Raw genomic sequence first — 19357 nt, forward strand, 5'->3', positions numbered from 1 at the left:
TTGATCACTCCTCTTGACAAAATTGGTGCAATTCAGCTAAATTTGTTGGTTTTCTGACATGGACTTGTTTCTTCAGCATTGTCCACACGTTTAAGTCAGGACTTTGGGAAGGCCATTCTAAAACGTTCATTCTAGCCTGATTTAGCCATTCCTTTACCACTTTTGACGTGTGTTAGGGGTCATTGTCCTGTTGGAACACCCAACTGCGCCCAACACCCAACCTCCGGGCTGATTAATTTAGGTTGTCCTGAAGAATTTGGAGGTAATCCTCCTTTTTCATTGTCCCATTTACTCTCTGTAAAGCACCAGTTCCATTGGCAGCAAAACAGGCCCAGAGTATAATACTATAATAATAATAACTATTGCCACATTCACCCATTCACACACACTTTCACACACTGATGGCGGGAGCTGCCATGCAAGGCGCTAACCACGACCCATCAGGAGCAAGGGTGACGTGTCTTGCTGAAGGACAGAACGGCTGTTACTCGGGTGTTGCTGGCACGGCCGCTCTACCAACCGAGTCACGCCATCCCAGTGTAAAGTACCAACTAGAAACGATTTACCATATATGGAGATATCCACCGACAGCCAAACTGCTCGTTTGGAAAAAGACACAATTGTTTTATGAATACACTATATTGCCAAAAGTATTTGGCCACCTGCCTTGACTCACATATGAACTTGAAGTGCCATCCCATTCCTAACCCATAGGGTTCAATATGACCTTTTGCAGCAGGCCCGGCCCTAACCAATCTGGCGCCCTAGGCAAGATTTTAGGTGGCGCCCCCCCCACATCGGCAGTGAATACTCACAAGAAACCGAATAGCTTTGTCTTTAACCTTTTTTTTACTTAAAGAAAGCAAATTAACAATCAGAATAGTTAACAAGATAAAAAAAAACATGGATAAATAAATGAATACAAAAAATAAAACATGAATATATGAAATACAATATTTTTTACACACATAAACACAAAATAAAACGTGTCAACAAGTTGCATAAAATAAATTAAAAATACAATATAAATAAGGCACTGCACAAAACAAGATATCAAACCAGTATGACTTTAACAACTATATTACAAAAAAAGGGGATCCTACAGAGTTTTCTATTTGTGCTTTTTAATATTGCATTAACTAGAATGACTTACAAATTACTGTACACCAGGGAGTACTGTAATTACCTAACGTTACATTATTATTTTCCATAACAATTTAGCCCCCTCCACAATATTAACCCGACGTTAAAACAGAACTAGCTATTTATTGATTAGCAATTGCCGAATCATGTAACATTAGCTTAATGCTAAGGTTACTATCACATTCTGTAACAGACAAATAATTTCATGTAGGCTAACGTTACCTACCTGCTACCTCTGTCTTTTTCTCGTTTCTCCTCTTCTTTTCTCTTTTTTCTTCCCTGGGCACCTGACAGTTTTGGCCGTTTTGACATCTTGTGTTGATTTTTTGATGTGGTGAACACTGGTGACGTCCAAAAAGAGTCACGATACGGGAAGGGAGGGGGCGCACCGTGCCGGGGGAGGGGGGGGGGGGGCGGGTGGGGGGGGGGGGGGTAATGTTGTAACAAATAATATTTCTATTAAATAGGCTTTACTTTGCATTTTAATTAACGTGGGATTATTTTATGTATTTAGAAATAATAGTATCAACTTTTTTTTTCTTTCTTTTTTTCCCCTCCAACATTTGTGACACTGGCGTGGCGCCCCCTGATGGACGGCGCCCTTAGCATTTGCCTATACCAGAGGTCGGCAACCCGCGGCTCTAGAGCCGCATCTTTAGCGCCGCCCTAGTGGCTCTCTGGAGCTTTTTTAAAAATGTATGAAAAATGGAAAAAGATGAGGGGAAAAAAAAAAAGTTTTTGTTTTAATATGGTTTCCGTAGGAGGACAAACATGACGCAAACCTCCCTAATTGTTATAAAGCACGCTGTTTATACTAAACATGCTTCACTGATTTGAGTATTTGGCGAGCGCCGTTTTGTCCTACTAATTTTGGCGGTCCTTGAACTCACCGCAGTTTGTTTACAATTATAACTTTCTCCGACTTTCTAGGACGTGTTTTATGCCACCTCTTTTTCTGTCTCATTTTGTCCACCAAACTTTTAACGTTGTGCATGGATGCACACAGGTGAGTTTTGTTGATGTTATTGACTTGTGTGGAGTGCTAATCAGACATATTTGGTCACTGCATGACTGCAAGCTAATCGATGCTAACATGCTATTTAGGCTAGCTATATGTACATATTGCAGAATTATGCCTGATTTGTAGCTATATTTGAGGTCATTTAGTTTCCTTTAAGTCCTCTTAATTCAATTTATATCTCATGACACACTATCTGTATGTAATATGGCTTTTAATTTTTTGCGGCTCCAGACAGATTTGTTTTTGTATTTTTGGTCCAATATGGCTCTTTCAACATTTTGGGTTGCTGACCCCTGGCCTATACGGCCTATGCCACGGGCCGGCCCTGTTTTGCAGCTATTACAGCTTCAACTCTTCTGGGAAGGCTGTCCACAAGGTTGCGGAGTGTGTTCATAGGAATTTTAGACCATTCTTCCAAAAGCGCATTGGTGAGGTCACACACTGATGTTGGTCGAGAAGTGTCCGTTCTAATTCATCCCAAAGGTGTTCTATCTCAAGTCAGGACTCTGTGCAGTCCAGTCAAGTTCATCCACACCAGACTCTGTCATCCATGTCTTTAAGAACCTTGCTTTGTGCACTGGTGCACAGTCATGTTGGAAGAGGAAAGGGGCCCAGCTCCAAACTGTTCCCACAAGGTTGGGAGAATGGAATTGTCCAAAATGTTTTGGTATCTTGAAGCATTCAAAGTTCCTTTTACTGGAACTAACTCCTGAAAAACAGTTGAATAAAAATATGACCATATCACACCAACTCTCAAATCCCTTCACCGGCTTCCTGTTTCACTCAGGATTGAATACAACGTCTCCCTACTAACCCACCTCCGCCGCTCCCAGGCTGTGAAACACTCTCCCTGACCACCTGAGGGCACCACAGACTGTGAAAGCTTTTAAAAAAGGCTTAAAAACCCTTCTTTTTAAAAAAAAAAGCCTTTTTTTTTTTTTAGATATATGCATACCAGTTTTAGCTATTTGGCTGTTGTAAATGTTTTATTTTTTTTAATTTTTTATTATCTTTTAATTTTTATTTTTTTTAATACAATGTAGCACTTTGAGGTTGTTTACTCAATTTAGCGTGCTTTTTACAAATAAAAAAAAAATAAAAAAATCTATTTGTTGCACAGGTGGCATCCTATGACAGTTCCACGCTGGAAATCACTGAAAGCGGCCCATTCTTTCACAAATCCTCCACACGACACCTCCGCTCTGGACAGGCTAACCTCCTCCAACCTCGGAGGACAAAGCTGGGAGACCGGGTTTTCTGCTCCGCCGCTCCCAGGCTGCGAAACACTCTCCCTGACCACCTGAGGGCACCACAGACTGTGAAAGCTTTTAAAAAAGGCTTAAAAACCCTTCTTTTTAAAAAAAAAAGCCTTTTTTTTTTTTTAGATATATGCATACCAGTTTTAGCTATTTGGCTGTTGTAAATGTTTTATTTTTTTTAATTTTTTATTATCTTTTAATTTTTATTTTTTTTAATACAATGTAGCACTTTGAGGTTGTTTACTCAATTTAGCGTGCTTTTTACAAATAAAAAAAAAATAAAAAAATCTATTTGTTGCACAGGTGGCATCCTATGACAGTTCCACGCTGGAAATCACTGAAAGCGGCCCATTCTTTCACAAATCCTCCACACGACACCTCCGCTCTGGACAGGCTAACCTCCTCCAACCTCGGAGGACAAAGCTGGGAGACCGGGTTTTCTGCTCCGCCGCTCCCAGGCTGCGAAACACTCTCCCTGACCACCTGAGGGCACCACAGACTGTGAAAGCTTTTAAAAAAGGCTTAAAAACCCTTCTTTTTAAAAACCCTTTTTTTTTCCAGATATATGCATACCAGTTTTAGCTATTTGGCTGTTCTAAATTTTACATTTTTTATTATCTTTGAATTTTTAATTTTTTTTTAATACAATGTAGCACTTTGAGGTTGTTTACTCAATTTAGCGTGCTTTTTACAAATAAAAAAAATAATAAAACAATCTATTTGTTGCACAGGTGGCATCCTATGACAGTTCCACGCTGGAAATCACTGAAAGCGGCCCATTTTTTCACAAATCCTCCACACGACACCTCCGCTCCGGACAGGCTAACCTCCTCCAACCTCCGAGGACAAAGCTGGGAGACCGGGTTTTCTGCTCCGCCTCTCCCAGTCTGCGAAACACTCTCCCTGACCACCTGAGGGCACCACAGACTGTGAAAGCTTTTAAAAAAGGCTTAAAAACCCTTCTTTTTAAAAAAGCCTTTTTTTTTTTTTAGATATATGCATACCAGTTTTAGCTATTTGGCTGTTCTAAATTTTTTATTTTTTATTATCTTTTAATTTTTTATTTTGTTTTAATACAATGTAGCACTTTGAGGTTGTTTACTCAATTTAGCGTGCTTTTTACAAATAAAAAAAAATAAATAAATCTATTTGTTGCACAGGTGGTATCCTATGACAGTTCCACGCTGGAAATCACTGAAAGCGGCCCATTCTTTCACAAATCCTCCACACGACACCTCCGCTCCGGACAGGCTAACCTCCTCCAACCTCCGAGGACAAAGCTGGGAGACCGGGTTTTCTGCTCCGCCGCTCCCAGTCTGCGAAACACTCTCCCTGACCACCTGAGGGCACCACAGACTGTGAAAGCTTTTAAAAAAGGCTTAAAAACCCTTCTTTTTAAAAAAGCCCTTTTTTTTTTTTAGATATATGCATACCAGTTTTAGCTATTTGGCTGTTCTAAATTTTTTATTTTTTATTATCTTTTAATTTTTTATTTTTTTTAATACAATGTAGCACTTTGAGGGTGTTTACTCAATTTAGCGTGCTTTTTACAAATAAAAAAATAAAATAAAAATCTATTTGTTGCACAGGTGGCATCCTAAGACAGTTCCACGCTGGAAATCACTGAAAGCGGCCCATTCTTTCACAAATGTTTGTATAAACAGTCTCCATGCCTAAGTGCTTGATTTTATACACCTGTGGCCGGGCCAAGTGATTAGGACATCTGATTCTGATCATTTGGATGGGTGGCCAACAACTTTTGGCAATATAGTGTATCTCTGCAACCCCTGAATGGTTTAAATACAAATTTCAGGCACTTCTGTGGATCCCAAATACACAAAAATAGGTGCCAACCACCAAAAAAAGTGGGAATCACACACATGGTCACAAGGGTCTTTTAAGCGATAGGCGGGGTCAATCAGTCGCACAAAACCGAGCTCTTTTTTGGATTTGATATGTGGGTTGGATTCCTGCTGCTTGATGGCACAGTTGGATTTAGGAGCGTGTTTATTCCAGACTTGAAACGGGCTGAAGCACTCAATGTGGAGCTGGGGGTCTGTGCCTGTTTGTAATAAGCTGGCAACAGATCCGTCACTCAAAGCCTACTTTGAGCCTGGATCATTGCCAGGATCTTTAATGAGACAGCGCTGAATTATGCAGCATGGACTTGCTCTGGCAACTTGGATTGCGTAGTCCCACGCTGTGACCTCATATCAGTCAGGGGAGCCTGGCGGGGGTCTTAAAAGCCAAAGTGAGGACAATCACCGAGGCCCTTGCCACGTGTCGAAAGTTGAAAGGAAGTCAATTGTTTGCTGTTCCTGTTACATAAATTCAGAGACGATGCAAGGTTTAAAATGTTATGTACGGTATGTATTCTCTTTTCACACATGAGTAGCATTTTGAATAGATACTCTATTACATTTCGGGATTATCAGTTTAAATGCAATACACCAGGGGTCTATTCCCGATGAACAAGTCTATTCAGGTCTAATTTCATACAAAAGGCGCACCGGATTATAAGGCGCATTAAAGGGTTCATATTATTTTTATTTTTTTTCTAAATGTAAAACACTTCCTTGTGGTCTACATAACATGTAATGGTGGTTCTTTGGTCAAAATGTTGCATCGATGACGTTTTACATATCAACTTCAAGCCGCTTTCTGACAGTTGCTTCCGAATGCGCCGTTTTGTGGGCGGGTCTTATTTACGTGGCTCACCTTCGGCAGCGTCTTTTCCCCGTCATCTTTGTTGTAGCGGTGTAGCGTGCAAGGACGGGATGTGGAAGAAGTGTCAAAAGATGGAGCTAACTGTTTTAATGACATTCAAGTTTCTTTGAGTGAATAATGTAAACTCACTACACCGGTATGTTTTAGCGCTTTCATGGCAAGTTCACTGACAGATATAAGTACTATAACTACTTTATATTACAAATGGCAACAGCGGAGGATGAATGTCCCCATAACAAGAAGATAGAGAATAAGAAGAAGCTTACGGACGCGCACACATTTTTTAAGGACTTATGCAGATCCCAAATACAGATCAGCAGGTACCAAACGTAAGAAAAAGTTTATTTTGCCATAATATTGTGAAACAAAATGGCAGATAATACATACTTGCCAACCTTGAGACCTCCAATATCGGGAGGTGGGGGGGGGGGTTTGGGGGGGTGTGGTTATTTACAGCTAGAAATTCACCAACTCGAGTATTTCATATATATATATATATATATATATATATATATAATATATATATATATATATATATATTATATATATATATATATATATATATATATATATATATATATATATTATATATATATATAATATATATATATATATATGTATGAAAATACTTGACTTTTTGGTGAATTTTAGCTATATATATATATATATATATATATATATATATATTATATATATATATATATTATATATATATATATATATATATATATATATTATATATAAATATATATATATATATATATATATTTATTTTTATTTACATAAAAGAAAATACTTGAATTTCAGTGTTCCGGTGGCTATCCATTAGATGGCAGTATTGTCCTGTTTAACTTCTCCGTTCATGATGAGTATATCATTTTCGGCCACCGTGTTCAATGGAGAAGTCTGTTCTACATATTTACAGGCAACATACACCTTCCCCTTCAAACTGTCCCTGGATGAACTGAAATTCTTGTTTCCATCCGTTTGAAATTCGTTAGGCAAGCTGTTTATATTGTGGGAAAGCGGACGTGAGAACAGGCTGTCCCCAGGTTCCGCATTGAGCTGGAGGGGGCGGTGGCCTCCAGTTCCGGCTGAATACCGGGAGTTTTGTCGGGAGAAAAAATCTGCCGGGAGGTTTGTCGGGAGAGGCGCTGAATACCGGGATTCTCCCGCTAAAAAACGGGAGGGTTGGGCAAGGTATGAGATAATATGTCTTACCTTATTCACACACCATAATAATACTCCTATGTTGAAGCACAGTACAATCCATCAAGCGGTGCGTCTTCATAGCTTACCATATTTTGATAGATTTTTTGAGCGCCCTGTGTAATGATCTATATTTTCAATGGAACATATACACATTTGGTGTTGTTTACTTAAGTCCATATTGCAGTCTACACGTTTCTCTTATGTGTGACTGCCATCTACTGGTTACACTTATCATTTTCATCACCATGTACCAAATAAAAATAGCTTCGAGGTCGGTAAGCACAACCAAAATTATTCCGTACGTTATAAGGCGCACTGTCGAGTTTTGGAGAAAATGAAAGGATTTTTAAGTGCGCCTTATAGTCCGAAAAAATACGGTAAACTGTTTAAAAACGTATGTTTTTTCTCATTTTTACCTTGAAAAATTATAAGTTTTGTTCTGTATTTATTAAAATTGTCAGCATCCAAATTGCTCTTCTTTATTAAGGGGCCTCACCGCCGCTTTTTTTAAAGCAGCCGGAAAGACCCCCGTTTGAAGCGAGGAATTTAAGACGTTTAAAATCTCCTCTCTCAAAGAAACCATGAAAATATTCAAAAAAAATATATGGTTGGAATTGAGTCTAAAAAGACATGTGGCGGGTCTCATTGTAGATAAAATCCTCTCAAGCTGTCAGGTTCCAACACTGATGGACCATCTATTAATCAGGACAAGAAGCAAGGAATCATGCAGAGACAGAGTTCAATTTAGCTCATGAGGGAGAAACGCATGGAGGCTGCACACTTTGTCCACAGGTCTCGCCCTACGCTCTAAGGCAGTTGTTCTCAAATGGGGGTACGCATACCCCTGGGGGGTACTTGAAGGGTATGCCAAGGGGTACGGGAGATTTTTTTTTTTTAATATTCTAAAAATAGCAACAATTCAAAAAATCCTTTATAAATATAAATAAAAACCTATCTTTTTTTTCCAACTAGTTCAAGAAAAGGACCACTACAAATGAGCAATATTTTGCACTGTTTATACAATTTAATAATCAGAAAACTGATGACATAGTGCTGTATTTTTACTTCTTTATCTCTTTTTTTTCAACCAAAAATGCTTTACATCACTGAAAAAAGGTTGAGAACCACTGCTCTAAGGTACAGCTCCCGCGTCCCTCTATTTATTCAGGAGTTCCCTGGTCAACATCACTGAGGCCGCATCTAAAAGGAGTGGTCACATATATCATGCAAAGCAAGTCCAGTACGCACAATACGTGACGGAATGGGCCTTGTGATTTCGCCTTGTCTCCGCTTCGTCTGCGTGCTGTCGTCTTATCTGCGCCGAGGTCCTTGTTGTCTCTGCTTCGTCTGCGTGCTGTCGTCTTATCTTCGTTGAGGTCCTTGAAGTCCTTGGCTGTTAGCGGGCTAAAACAAAGATAACATCTGCGGCTGAGGCCACCCCTCAGACAAGAAGTTTCGTCCTTGCACGGATACAAAAGTCTAACTTGAGCACAATAGCTAATAACTATAGCAACGGACTTTAAGCATACTAAAGTTGTGTGATAATATATATACATGATTATTCTAGCACAAGCGTCTCAGCATTAACCAGAACCAAACTGTCCAGCGTTTTACTCAGGTAAAAAGCAGACACTCGGATTAATGGAAAGCAGCGTAGAAGGTAAAATGTCACATCTGATCATGTTTTTTCTACTCTGAAGTGTTCCGCAAAGGCAGTCTAGGTATATTATTAAAATTAGGGTTGAACAAGTGATTAATTGTTGCAAAAATGACTTCGTATTGTTTGCAACGACAGCGGAGAAAAAGTGTTTCTTGCATTATTATTTTTTGAAATATTTGATACTTAATCATTAGTTTATTCTTCCTCCATGTCCTCTCTGCCTATCCTGTACATTTCATTTTTTGTTTGTTTGATTTCCTCATCATTTCTCCAGGAAGGTATTGGTTTGAAAATGACCTTTCTTGATTTTAGAGGAGCAACAACGTAAAGGCTGGATTTGAGGTTTTGATTATAAAATTGTCAACAATAAAAATCACAGGGTGCAGGTGAAACTATTGGAGGACAGTTATAAAAAAAAAAAAAAACTAATAAAAGTTGCAGGCAATTCAGAAGTTAGATAGCACTTCGTCACAGTTCGCACTGAGGTCTTCCGCTGGATAAAAGCTGTGATATTTAAAAACCACACACTTGTGGTCAGACACAGCCAAGTCGACAACAGACCATAAGTAATGACCAAATCCAGAGTGTGTCTTCTGTTGTGAGTTGGCTGTGTGACATGTTGGGTAATATCCATAAAACCCAACATATTTAAAAATTCCCTTGAAACAGGGTCTAAAACATTATTGGTGTGTAGATTAAAATCCCCAGCTAATGGCTGTTGGATTGAAATACCGTATTTCCTTGAATAGCCGCCGGGGCGCTAATTCATTTAAAACCTCTTCTCGCTCCTGCGCTTACCAAAAGCATGCGGAATGGGCAAGCATGCGCTAATTATTTTAAAACCTCTTCTCACTCCGGCGCTTACCTTATCATGAAAAGCACATTTAATAAAAAAAACGTTATTATGGTCTTACCTTTACCTATAAATGAGTCCATGTGCAGCTGCTTCTGATCAAAAGCAGTCTTCCTTATCTTTCTTCAGTTTTAAAAGTCTCTCTGTCTCGATGGAGATATTCCTTTAATTATTACCTCCTGCTTCGATTGAAAGTCCAGTTTAGAAAACTGTTTTATTTTAGATATGTAATCCTCCATGGTAAAAGTGCAAGCAAACGATCGCTGCTCATGCTTGCTGCTTGTTGTCTTCTTCTGCAGCACCGGTCTTCTGCAGTACCAGTAGTCGCAAGAAGGATCACTAGCGCCCTCTACCACCAGGAAGCGGGAGTCATTTAATGACTCATATTTGACCCGGCGGAAGTGCCAAGCATGCGCTAATTATTTTGCGAAACGAGTTTGACCCGGCTGTAATTCTAGGCAGGCGAATACTATATTCCCGGCGGCAATTCAAGGAAATACGGTACTCATTCATCCATTATAAAAATACATGTCTTCATTTATTTAAGTTGTTATTGCAATAGCCCTTGACGTGAATTAATTAACTCATACTATGGTGAATGTTTATATTCAACTTGGAGAAAGTGAACCACCAGGTTTAAGTAAATAATAGTTGAGCCCATAATAAATTAAGGAGCCTTGGTTGGACTGGGTTAACTCTCTCATGAGAAGAGGCAATAAATTCAGACTTCGGATAGCTCTATCCTGGAGGATAGACTCCATGTTTATCTTAAACGTCAACCTACAGGTTACGGTATACATCTGTTGTCTTCCCAGTCATTTACAAACAAACATCTCCTTACATGGTCAGGTTGTACCCTCCTGAATCAACACACACCTAGACAGAGAAAGAAGGAATATAAGACTGTGGTTCGGCTCTTTGAAGTTAAGTGTGCCTCATTTTCTTGACCTGAACTCCTCCAGGAACTGCAGTCCTGTATAATGATGCTCGCTTGTAATAAAGCACCTTTTGGTTCAGTAAAGCGTCTCCGACGTCTCTTTTGATCCAGCCGCACTGCCGTGTCGCCCTTCTGTCCGGACGAGGATGACAAGACCAGAAATAGGCGTCACCCTCTAACCTCACTAAGTCATGAACAGCTTAGAGCAGGGGTCCCCAAACTACGGCCCGCAAAAATAAACAAAAACTATTTTTTTATGTTATTTTTTTTTTAATCTGTCCTTTCTAATCTATTTTCTACCACTTGTTACTCTCGGTGTCTCCTAGCCACTCAGGCAAATCATATTATCTAAAAATGCATTTTCGATAATTTGACATCATCACACTCGGAATATATATATATATATATATATATATATATATATATATATATATATATATATATATATATATATATATATATATATATATATATATATATATATATATATATATATATATATATACAGTATACATATATATATATACATACATATATATATATATATATATATATGCTATATATATATATATATATATATATATATATATATATATATATATATATATATATATATATATATATATATATATATATATATATATATATATATATATATATATATACATTAGGTCAGAAAAAAGACAGAGGCTATATCATCCCTACAGGCCTGTTTCGTCAGGAGATTTTTAAATCCAATAAAATCAGGGAAACCTGCGAAACAGGCTTGTAGGGATGATATAGCCTCTGTGTTTTTTCTGACCTAACGTATATTCCGCTTTACCCCGGTACTGAGCACTGTATAACGGATAAACCACAGGAACCTCGAGTATACAACTGTATATATATATATATATATATATATATATATACATATATATATATATATATATATATATATATATATATATATATATATATATATATATATATATATATATATATATATATATATATATATATATATATATATATATATATATATATATATATATATATATACTGCTTGGCACTCAGCATCAAGGGTTGGAATTGGGGGTTAAATCACCAAAAATGATTCCCAGGCGCGGCCACCGCTGCTGCCCACTGCTCCCCTCACCTCCCAGGGGGTGATCAAGGGTGATGAGTCAAATGCAGAGAATAATTTTGCCACACCTAGTGTGTGTGTGACAATCATTGGTACTTTAACTTTAACTTAATATACATATATACATGTGTATATATATATATATATATATATATATATATATATATATATATATATATATATATATATATATATATATATATATATATATACATATATATAATTTAAAGTTGGATTGTTTTAGTTAATTGTTGGCGTACTCCTGCCCATTGGTCCACAGGATGGATAAAACCTTTGTTTTTGCTTAATTTGGCCTTTGGAGTTAATTCCAATTAAGAAAAACAAAGCTGACTATTTATGTAATAATCTTTTCTGCCAGCAAAGCGGTTTGTAACTGTAACTGCTGTATGAAACTGAGAGTCTGCCTGTGTAGAGGCTCCAAATGTAGAAATGCTTCTCCCCCTTCAAACCATCATGCATAGCATGATGTACACTTCCCATCACGGTGACACAAACCGTAAAGGCTGTAATTGGTCCTGATCCAAGAACACTTTCTGACTCTCTTCAATCACCGTTGTTCGCTCGCAAAGATGGAAGCTAACAAGTTAAATTGACTCTTCAAAAGAACACCTCTCCGAGCCCTCATCAGACACTATTGTGTTTCTCCGTGTTAGGTACCACAAGTCCAGATGAGTGTGAAACATATAATTGTGTTTGAGCCAGTACAAGAAAAACAAGTACCTCTTCACTGACCTCAAAGACATGCTCAAACAACAATGGAAAAACTTTCACCTGTGGCGCCACTACAACCAAATACAAAGTTGCCAAGTCCCTGAAAAATAAGAACGCATGAGGCATTTTTTACTGGTGGGGATTGATATATATATATATATATATATATATATATATATATATATATATATATATATATATATATATATATATATATATATATATATATATATACTTTTCAATCAATCAATCAATGTTTATGTATATAGCCCTAAATCACAAGTGTCTCAAAGGGTTGCACAAGCGACAACGACATCCTCGGATCAGAACCCACATAAGGGTAAGGAAAAATTCACAACCTAGTGGGATGTCAATGTGAATGACTATGAGAAACCTTGGAGAGGATCGCAGATAAGGGTGACCCCCCGCTCCCTCTAGGGCAGACCGGATGCAATGGACGTCGAGTGGGTCTAGCATAATATTGTGAAAGTCCAGTCCATAGTGGATCAAACATAATAGTGAGAGTCCAGTCCATAGTGGATCTAACATAATAGTGAGAGTCCAGTCCATAGTGTGGCCAGCAGGAGACCATCCCGAGCGGAGACGGGTCAGAGGCGCAGAGATGTACCCAACTGATGCACAGGTGAGCGGTCCACCCCGGGTCCCGACTCTGGACAGCCAGCACTTCATTCATGGCCCCCGGACCTGTGTCCCCCCTTCCACAAGGGAGAGGGGGGCAGAGCAGAAAAGAAACGGCAGATCAACTGGTCTAAAAGGGGGGTTTATTTAAAGGCTAGAGTATACAAATGAGTTTTAAGATGAGACTTAAATGCCTCTACTGAGGTAGCATCTCTAACTGTTACCGGGAGGGCATTCCAGAGTATTGGAGCCCCAATAGAAAACGCTCTATAGCCCGCAGACTTTTTTTGGGCTCTGGGAATCACTAATAAGCCGGAGTTCTTTGAACTCAGATTTCTTGTCGGGACATATGGTACAATACAATCAGCAAGATAGGATGGAGCTAGACCGTGTAGTATTTTATACGTAAGTAGTAAAACCTTAAAGTCACATCTTAAGTGCACAGGAAGCCAGTGCAGGTGAGCCAGTATAGGTATATATATAGGTATATATGTATATAAAGGTATATACAGTATAGGCGTAATATGATCAAACTTTCTTGTTCTTGTCAAAAGTCTAGCAGCCGCATTTTGTACCAACTGTAATCTTTTAATGCTAGACATAGGGAGACCCGAAAATAATACGTTACAGTAATCGAGACGAGACGTAACGAACGCATGAATAATGATCTCAGTGTCGCTAGTGGACAAAATGGAACACATTTTAGCGATATTACGGAGATGAAAGAAGGCCGTTTTAGTAACACTCTTGATGTGTGACTCAAACGAGAGAGTTGGGTCGAAGATAATACCCAGATTCTTACCTCATTCATATACATAATTTATATTGATTTATTTATGAAAGAGAGGTTTATGTTAACGAGTTAAAGGTGTTTAATGATAATACAAGTGTCATGTCTGTGTTCATGTTTTTGTTTGGCCATGTGCTGTTTTGTTTTTTGGACACTTCCTTAGTTCCTTGTTTCACTTCCTGGTTTTGTTTGTCACCATAGCAACCATTAGTTTCACCTGTTCCACGTTTGGACTCACACACACCTGTCTCACGTTTTCACAGTTAGTCACGCACCTGTTTTCACTTATCATGTCACTATATAGGCTTTTCTGTTTCGGTTGTTCGTCCTGGCGACATCATACATTCATGCCATGTTCACAGTTCCTTGTCACGTAAGTTTTTGTTTGTTTAATGTTCATAGTTCTCCGCCATTGTGCGCGCCTTTTGTTTTGTCATAGTCAAGTTTTTTACCTCCGCTGTGAGCGCCTTTTGTTTGTACCTTTTGTTTGAGTTTATAGTAATAATTAAACTATGTCTTTACCTGCACGCCACGTCCGTTCCAATTCTTTTGCACCACGGGAGAGCAAACCACGCCAAAGACCCAGTTATGACAGATGTCGCCAGCATAAGAGCTCTCCCGCAAAAAATTTGGACAATTTTGACGAGGCAACGTGGGAGGTCCTCCGCGCGATGGAGGAAGAGACACTCCGCCATTCCCCCATGGAGCGCAGGGATCTCATGTGGGGTCCGACCGGCAAACTGGTGCCGATCAGCTCCCTTTGGCCCGGGGACGTTGGCACGTCATCCCTGTCCCGGAAGCGGCGCTCCAGACCGAGGATGTCAGGGAAGGTGAGCGGACAGCACGCTGCGCTCCTGCAGGCTCCTCCCCCTCCGGGCGGAAATGGAAATCAGCCAGCCTGGCAGCTCAAGGAGCACTCCACAGACCTGGAGATTGTTTTCCCAAATTCTTTACCGGTTCAATCCAAGCCACCCAAATTCCATGCCCCGCCCCCCAGGACTCATGCCACGCCCAAGTCAGAAATTTTTTTTTCACCCACAAAAGCCCAGGTGGGGGGGAAAGAAAGACATTTTGGACAATTTAGAGGGGAGGATTCTGCCCTCCTCCTGAACCCCCTCCGCCCACCCCAAAAGACGGTTCCAGACCGCGGGGAGCGCGTCTGGTATCCGCTCCTTGAGGGGGGGGCTAGGGCTGGGAATTGTTCAGGTGGGGTGGCTCAGCATCGTCACGCCAAGCCACAGCCTCCAGCACGACCACAACCACCTGTCTTTCAACCTGCCAAGCCACAGCCACCAGCACGACCCCCACCACCAGTCTTTCGTCACGCCAAGACACAGCCTCCAGCACGACCCCCACCACCTGTCTTTCGACCTGCCAAGCCACAGCCACCAGCACGACCCCCACCACCAGTCTTTCGTCACGCCAAGACACAGCCTCCAGCACGACCCCCACCACCTGTCTTTCGACCTGCCAAGCCACAGCCACCAGCACGGCCGCCACCACCAGTTTTTCGACCATGCCAAGATCCACCTGCTCCACGCCCAGCTCCACGCCAAGCGCCACCAGTACCTGCTCTACGCCAAGCGCCACCAGTACCTGCTCTACGCCAAGCACCACCAGTACCTGCTCCACGCCAAGCGCCACCAGTACCTGCTCCACGCCAAGCGCCACCAGTACCTGCTCCACGCCAAGCGCCACCAGTACCTGCTCCACGCCAAGCGCCACCAGTACCTGCTCCACGCCAAGCGCCACCAGTACCTGCCCCACGCCAAGACCAAAGCCAAGACCAAGACCCGCCAAGTGACCAAGACCAAGACCCGCCAAGTGACCAAGACCAAGACCCGCCAAGTGACCAAGACCAAGACCCGCCAAGTGACCAAGACCAAGACCAAGTCCAAGCACCGCCACGCCAAGACCAACCACGCCAAGTCCAAGACCAAGACCCACGCTGCCAAGACCATGACCCACGCTGCCAAGACCAAGACCGCCAAGGCCAAGACAAAGACCCCCCACGCCAAGCTTCGCCGCCTGACGCACCACGCCAAGCTTCGCCGCCTGACGCACCACGCCAAGCTTCGCCGCCTGACGCACCACGCCAAGCTTCGCCGCCTGCCACGACAACGCGCCCACCTCCTCGTCGGCCAAGGATGTGCCCATTCCATGGGCGTCCGCCACGCCAGGTGCGCCGACCTCCTCGTCTGCCACGAATGTGGCCATTCCCAGGTCGCCCACCTCGTCAGGTTCAGCGGCGGTCTACCCGCCGCCGCCACCTGACTCTGCCCCGGTGGATTCGGGGACACCTGGTCTGGCGACCCACCGCCATGTCCCCCTCCCCCCCTCCCATGACTCTTGATCCTGTTTTTTGTTTTTGGACATCTGGGATCTGTCCGTAAGGGGGGGGTTCTGTCATGTCTGTGTTCATGTTTTTGTTTGGCCATGTGCTGTTTTGTTTTTTGGACACTTCCTTAGTTCCTTGTTTCACTTCCTGGTTTTGTTTGTCACCATAGCAACCATTAGTTTCACCTGTTCCACGTTTGGACTCACACACACCTGTCTCACGTTTTCACAGTTAGTCACGCACCTGTTTTCACTTATCATGTCACTATATAGGCTTTTCTGTTTCGGTTGTTCGTCCTGGCGACATCATACATTCATGCCATGTTCACAGTTCCTTGTCACGTAAGTTTTTGTTTGTTTAATGTTCATAGTTCTCCGCCATTGTGCGCGCCTTTTGTTTTGTCATAGTCAAGTTTTTTACCTCCGCTGTGAGCGCCTTTTGTTTGTACCTTTTGTTTGAGTTTATAGTAATAATTAAACTATGTCTTTACCTGCACGCCACGTCCGTTCCAATTCTTTTGCACCACGGGAGAGCAAACCACGCCAAAAACCCAGTTATGACAACAAGGATGTTTAACACATATAGATTCCTTTCTTTCATGAAGACAAGAATATAAGTTGGTGTATTACCTGATTCTGATGACTTGCATTGATTGGAATCAGACAGTAGTGATGATAACGTCCACATTTTCAAATGGAGGAAAAAAAAAAAGTCCTTCTTTCTGTCCAATACCACATGAAAGTGGTTGGTTTTGTTTCACAACATTATGCAAAACCAACTTTTCTTACCTTTTGATACCTGCTGATGTGTATTTGAGATATGCATAAGTCCTGAAAATGTGCGCGTGTCCGCCATTGTAGTCCGTGCGATGCGTAGTCGATAAGCTTCTTCTTTATGGGAAATTCATCCTTCGCTGTTGCCATTTCTAATATAAAGTAGCGTAAAGTTCTAACTTATATCTCGCTATGGAAGCGCTAAAACATACCGGTGTAGTGAGTTTACATAATTCACCCAAGGAACTTTAGTTATTAGAAAGTTCCGCTCATCGGCAGTGAGCCTAATAATCCAGTGTGCCCTATGGTCTAGAAATGACGGTACTTTTGTTCATAAATATGGGGAGAATACATTTGTTAAGAGACAGTTGGCAACCCTATTCCTGACCCACACTGTGGGGGCAGAGTGGCCAGAAAGTAAAGTGGTCGTCCAGAATTTTGAGGAGTCCTTGTCACCATTCTCCTCCCTTATAGCTTCATGACATTTTAAAATTGAGGGCCAAGATGAAGTGGTATAAAATGTACCCACAAGAAATGAGACCATTTGTTTCCCCGCTACTTCACCTCAAGCCGTTTGGTGGCTGTGACATAGGCAGTCATCAGCTGTCCAAGTTAACGAGATAACTGGGTAACACAAATTTCTTAAAACGGCATTATTTCTTTAATCGCGCAATTGAAGTCAATCAATCAATTAATCAAAGTTTACTTATATAGCCCTAAATCACGAGTGTCTCAAAGGGCTGCACAAACCACAACGACATCCTCGGCTCAGATCACACATCAGGGCAAGAACAAACTCAACCCAATGGGATGACAATGAGAAACCTTGGAGGGGACCGCAGAAACTGGGCGACCGGTGCAATGGATGTCGAGTGGATCTAGCATAATATTGTGAGAGTCCAGTCCATAGTGGATCTAACATAATATTGTGAGAGTCCAGTCCATAGTGGATCTAACATAATAGTGTGAGAGTCCAGTCCATAGTGGATCTAGATAATAGTGTGAGAGTCGAGTCCATAGTGGATCTAGATAATAGTGTGAGAGTCCAGTCCATAGTGGGGCCAGCAGGAGATCATCTTGAGTGGAGACAAGTCAGCAGCGCAGAGACGTCCTCAACTGATGCACAGATGAGTGGTCCACCCTGGATCCCAACTTTGGACAGCTTGCGGCCTCACCGAATCTGGGCCCCCCCTCTCCACGAAGGAGAGGGGGGCAGAGCAGAAATGAAACGACAGATCAACTGGTCTAAAAGGGGGTCTATTTAAAGGCTAGAGTATACAAATGAGTTTTAAGATGGGACTTAAATGCTTCTACTGAGGTAGCATCTCTAACTGTTACCGGGAGGGCATTCCAGAGTACTGGAGCCCCAATAGAAAACGCTCTATAGCCGGCAGACTTTTTTTGGGCTCTGGAAATCACTAATAAGCCGGAGTTCTTTGAACACAGACATATGGTACCGGGACATATGGTACAATACAATCAGCAAGATAGGATGGAGCTAGACCATGTAGTATTTTATACGTAAGTAGTAAAACCTTTATGTCACATCTTAAGTGCACAGGTGAGCCAGTGCAGGTGAGCCAGTATAGGCGTAATATGATCAAACTTTCTTCTTCTTGTCAAAAATCTAGCAGCAACATTTTATACCAACTGTAATCTTTTAATGCTAGACATAGGGAGACCCGGAAATAATACGTTACAGTAATCAAGACGAGACGTCCTGTGTTACACTCAGTCCATATCAAAGCAAGGGAAAATAATCGGTCCCAGCTGATGTTGCGCAGAAATGGACTAAGAAAAGTGTATATTGATGATAACTCTTTTAACGAATAATTATTTAGCCTAAGCCGCGTATCAGCCACACTAACCCATCGTTTAAGGTTCCTCTCCTTGGATATTTTGTTACACGGGTAAGTGCGCCGTGTATTTCTCGAATCTCCGGTTCTTAGTTTTGTGTGGACTCATCGATCGGAGTTCGGAGAGGAAGTGAGGTCAGAAAGACAGGGCCCTTCACAGGAAGTGACGTCAGAAAGAACGCGGCTCAGCCAGCTTCATGACAACCGGTTTCCCCTCGGAGGTAACCGCTGGAAAGATGGAGGCGAGTCATCCAGACATGTCCGTGTTTCTCCCTCTTCTACACTTACGGA

This window comes from Entelurus aequoreus, linkage group LG21, assembly GCF_033978785.1.
Source record: "Entelurus aequoreus isolate RoL-2023_Sb linkage group LG21, RoL_Eaeq_v1.1, whole genome shotgun sequence".
Lineage (NCBI taxonomy): Eukaryota > Metazoa > Chordata > Actinopteri > Syngnathiformes > Syngnathidae > Entelurus > Entelurus aequoreus.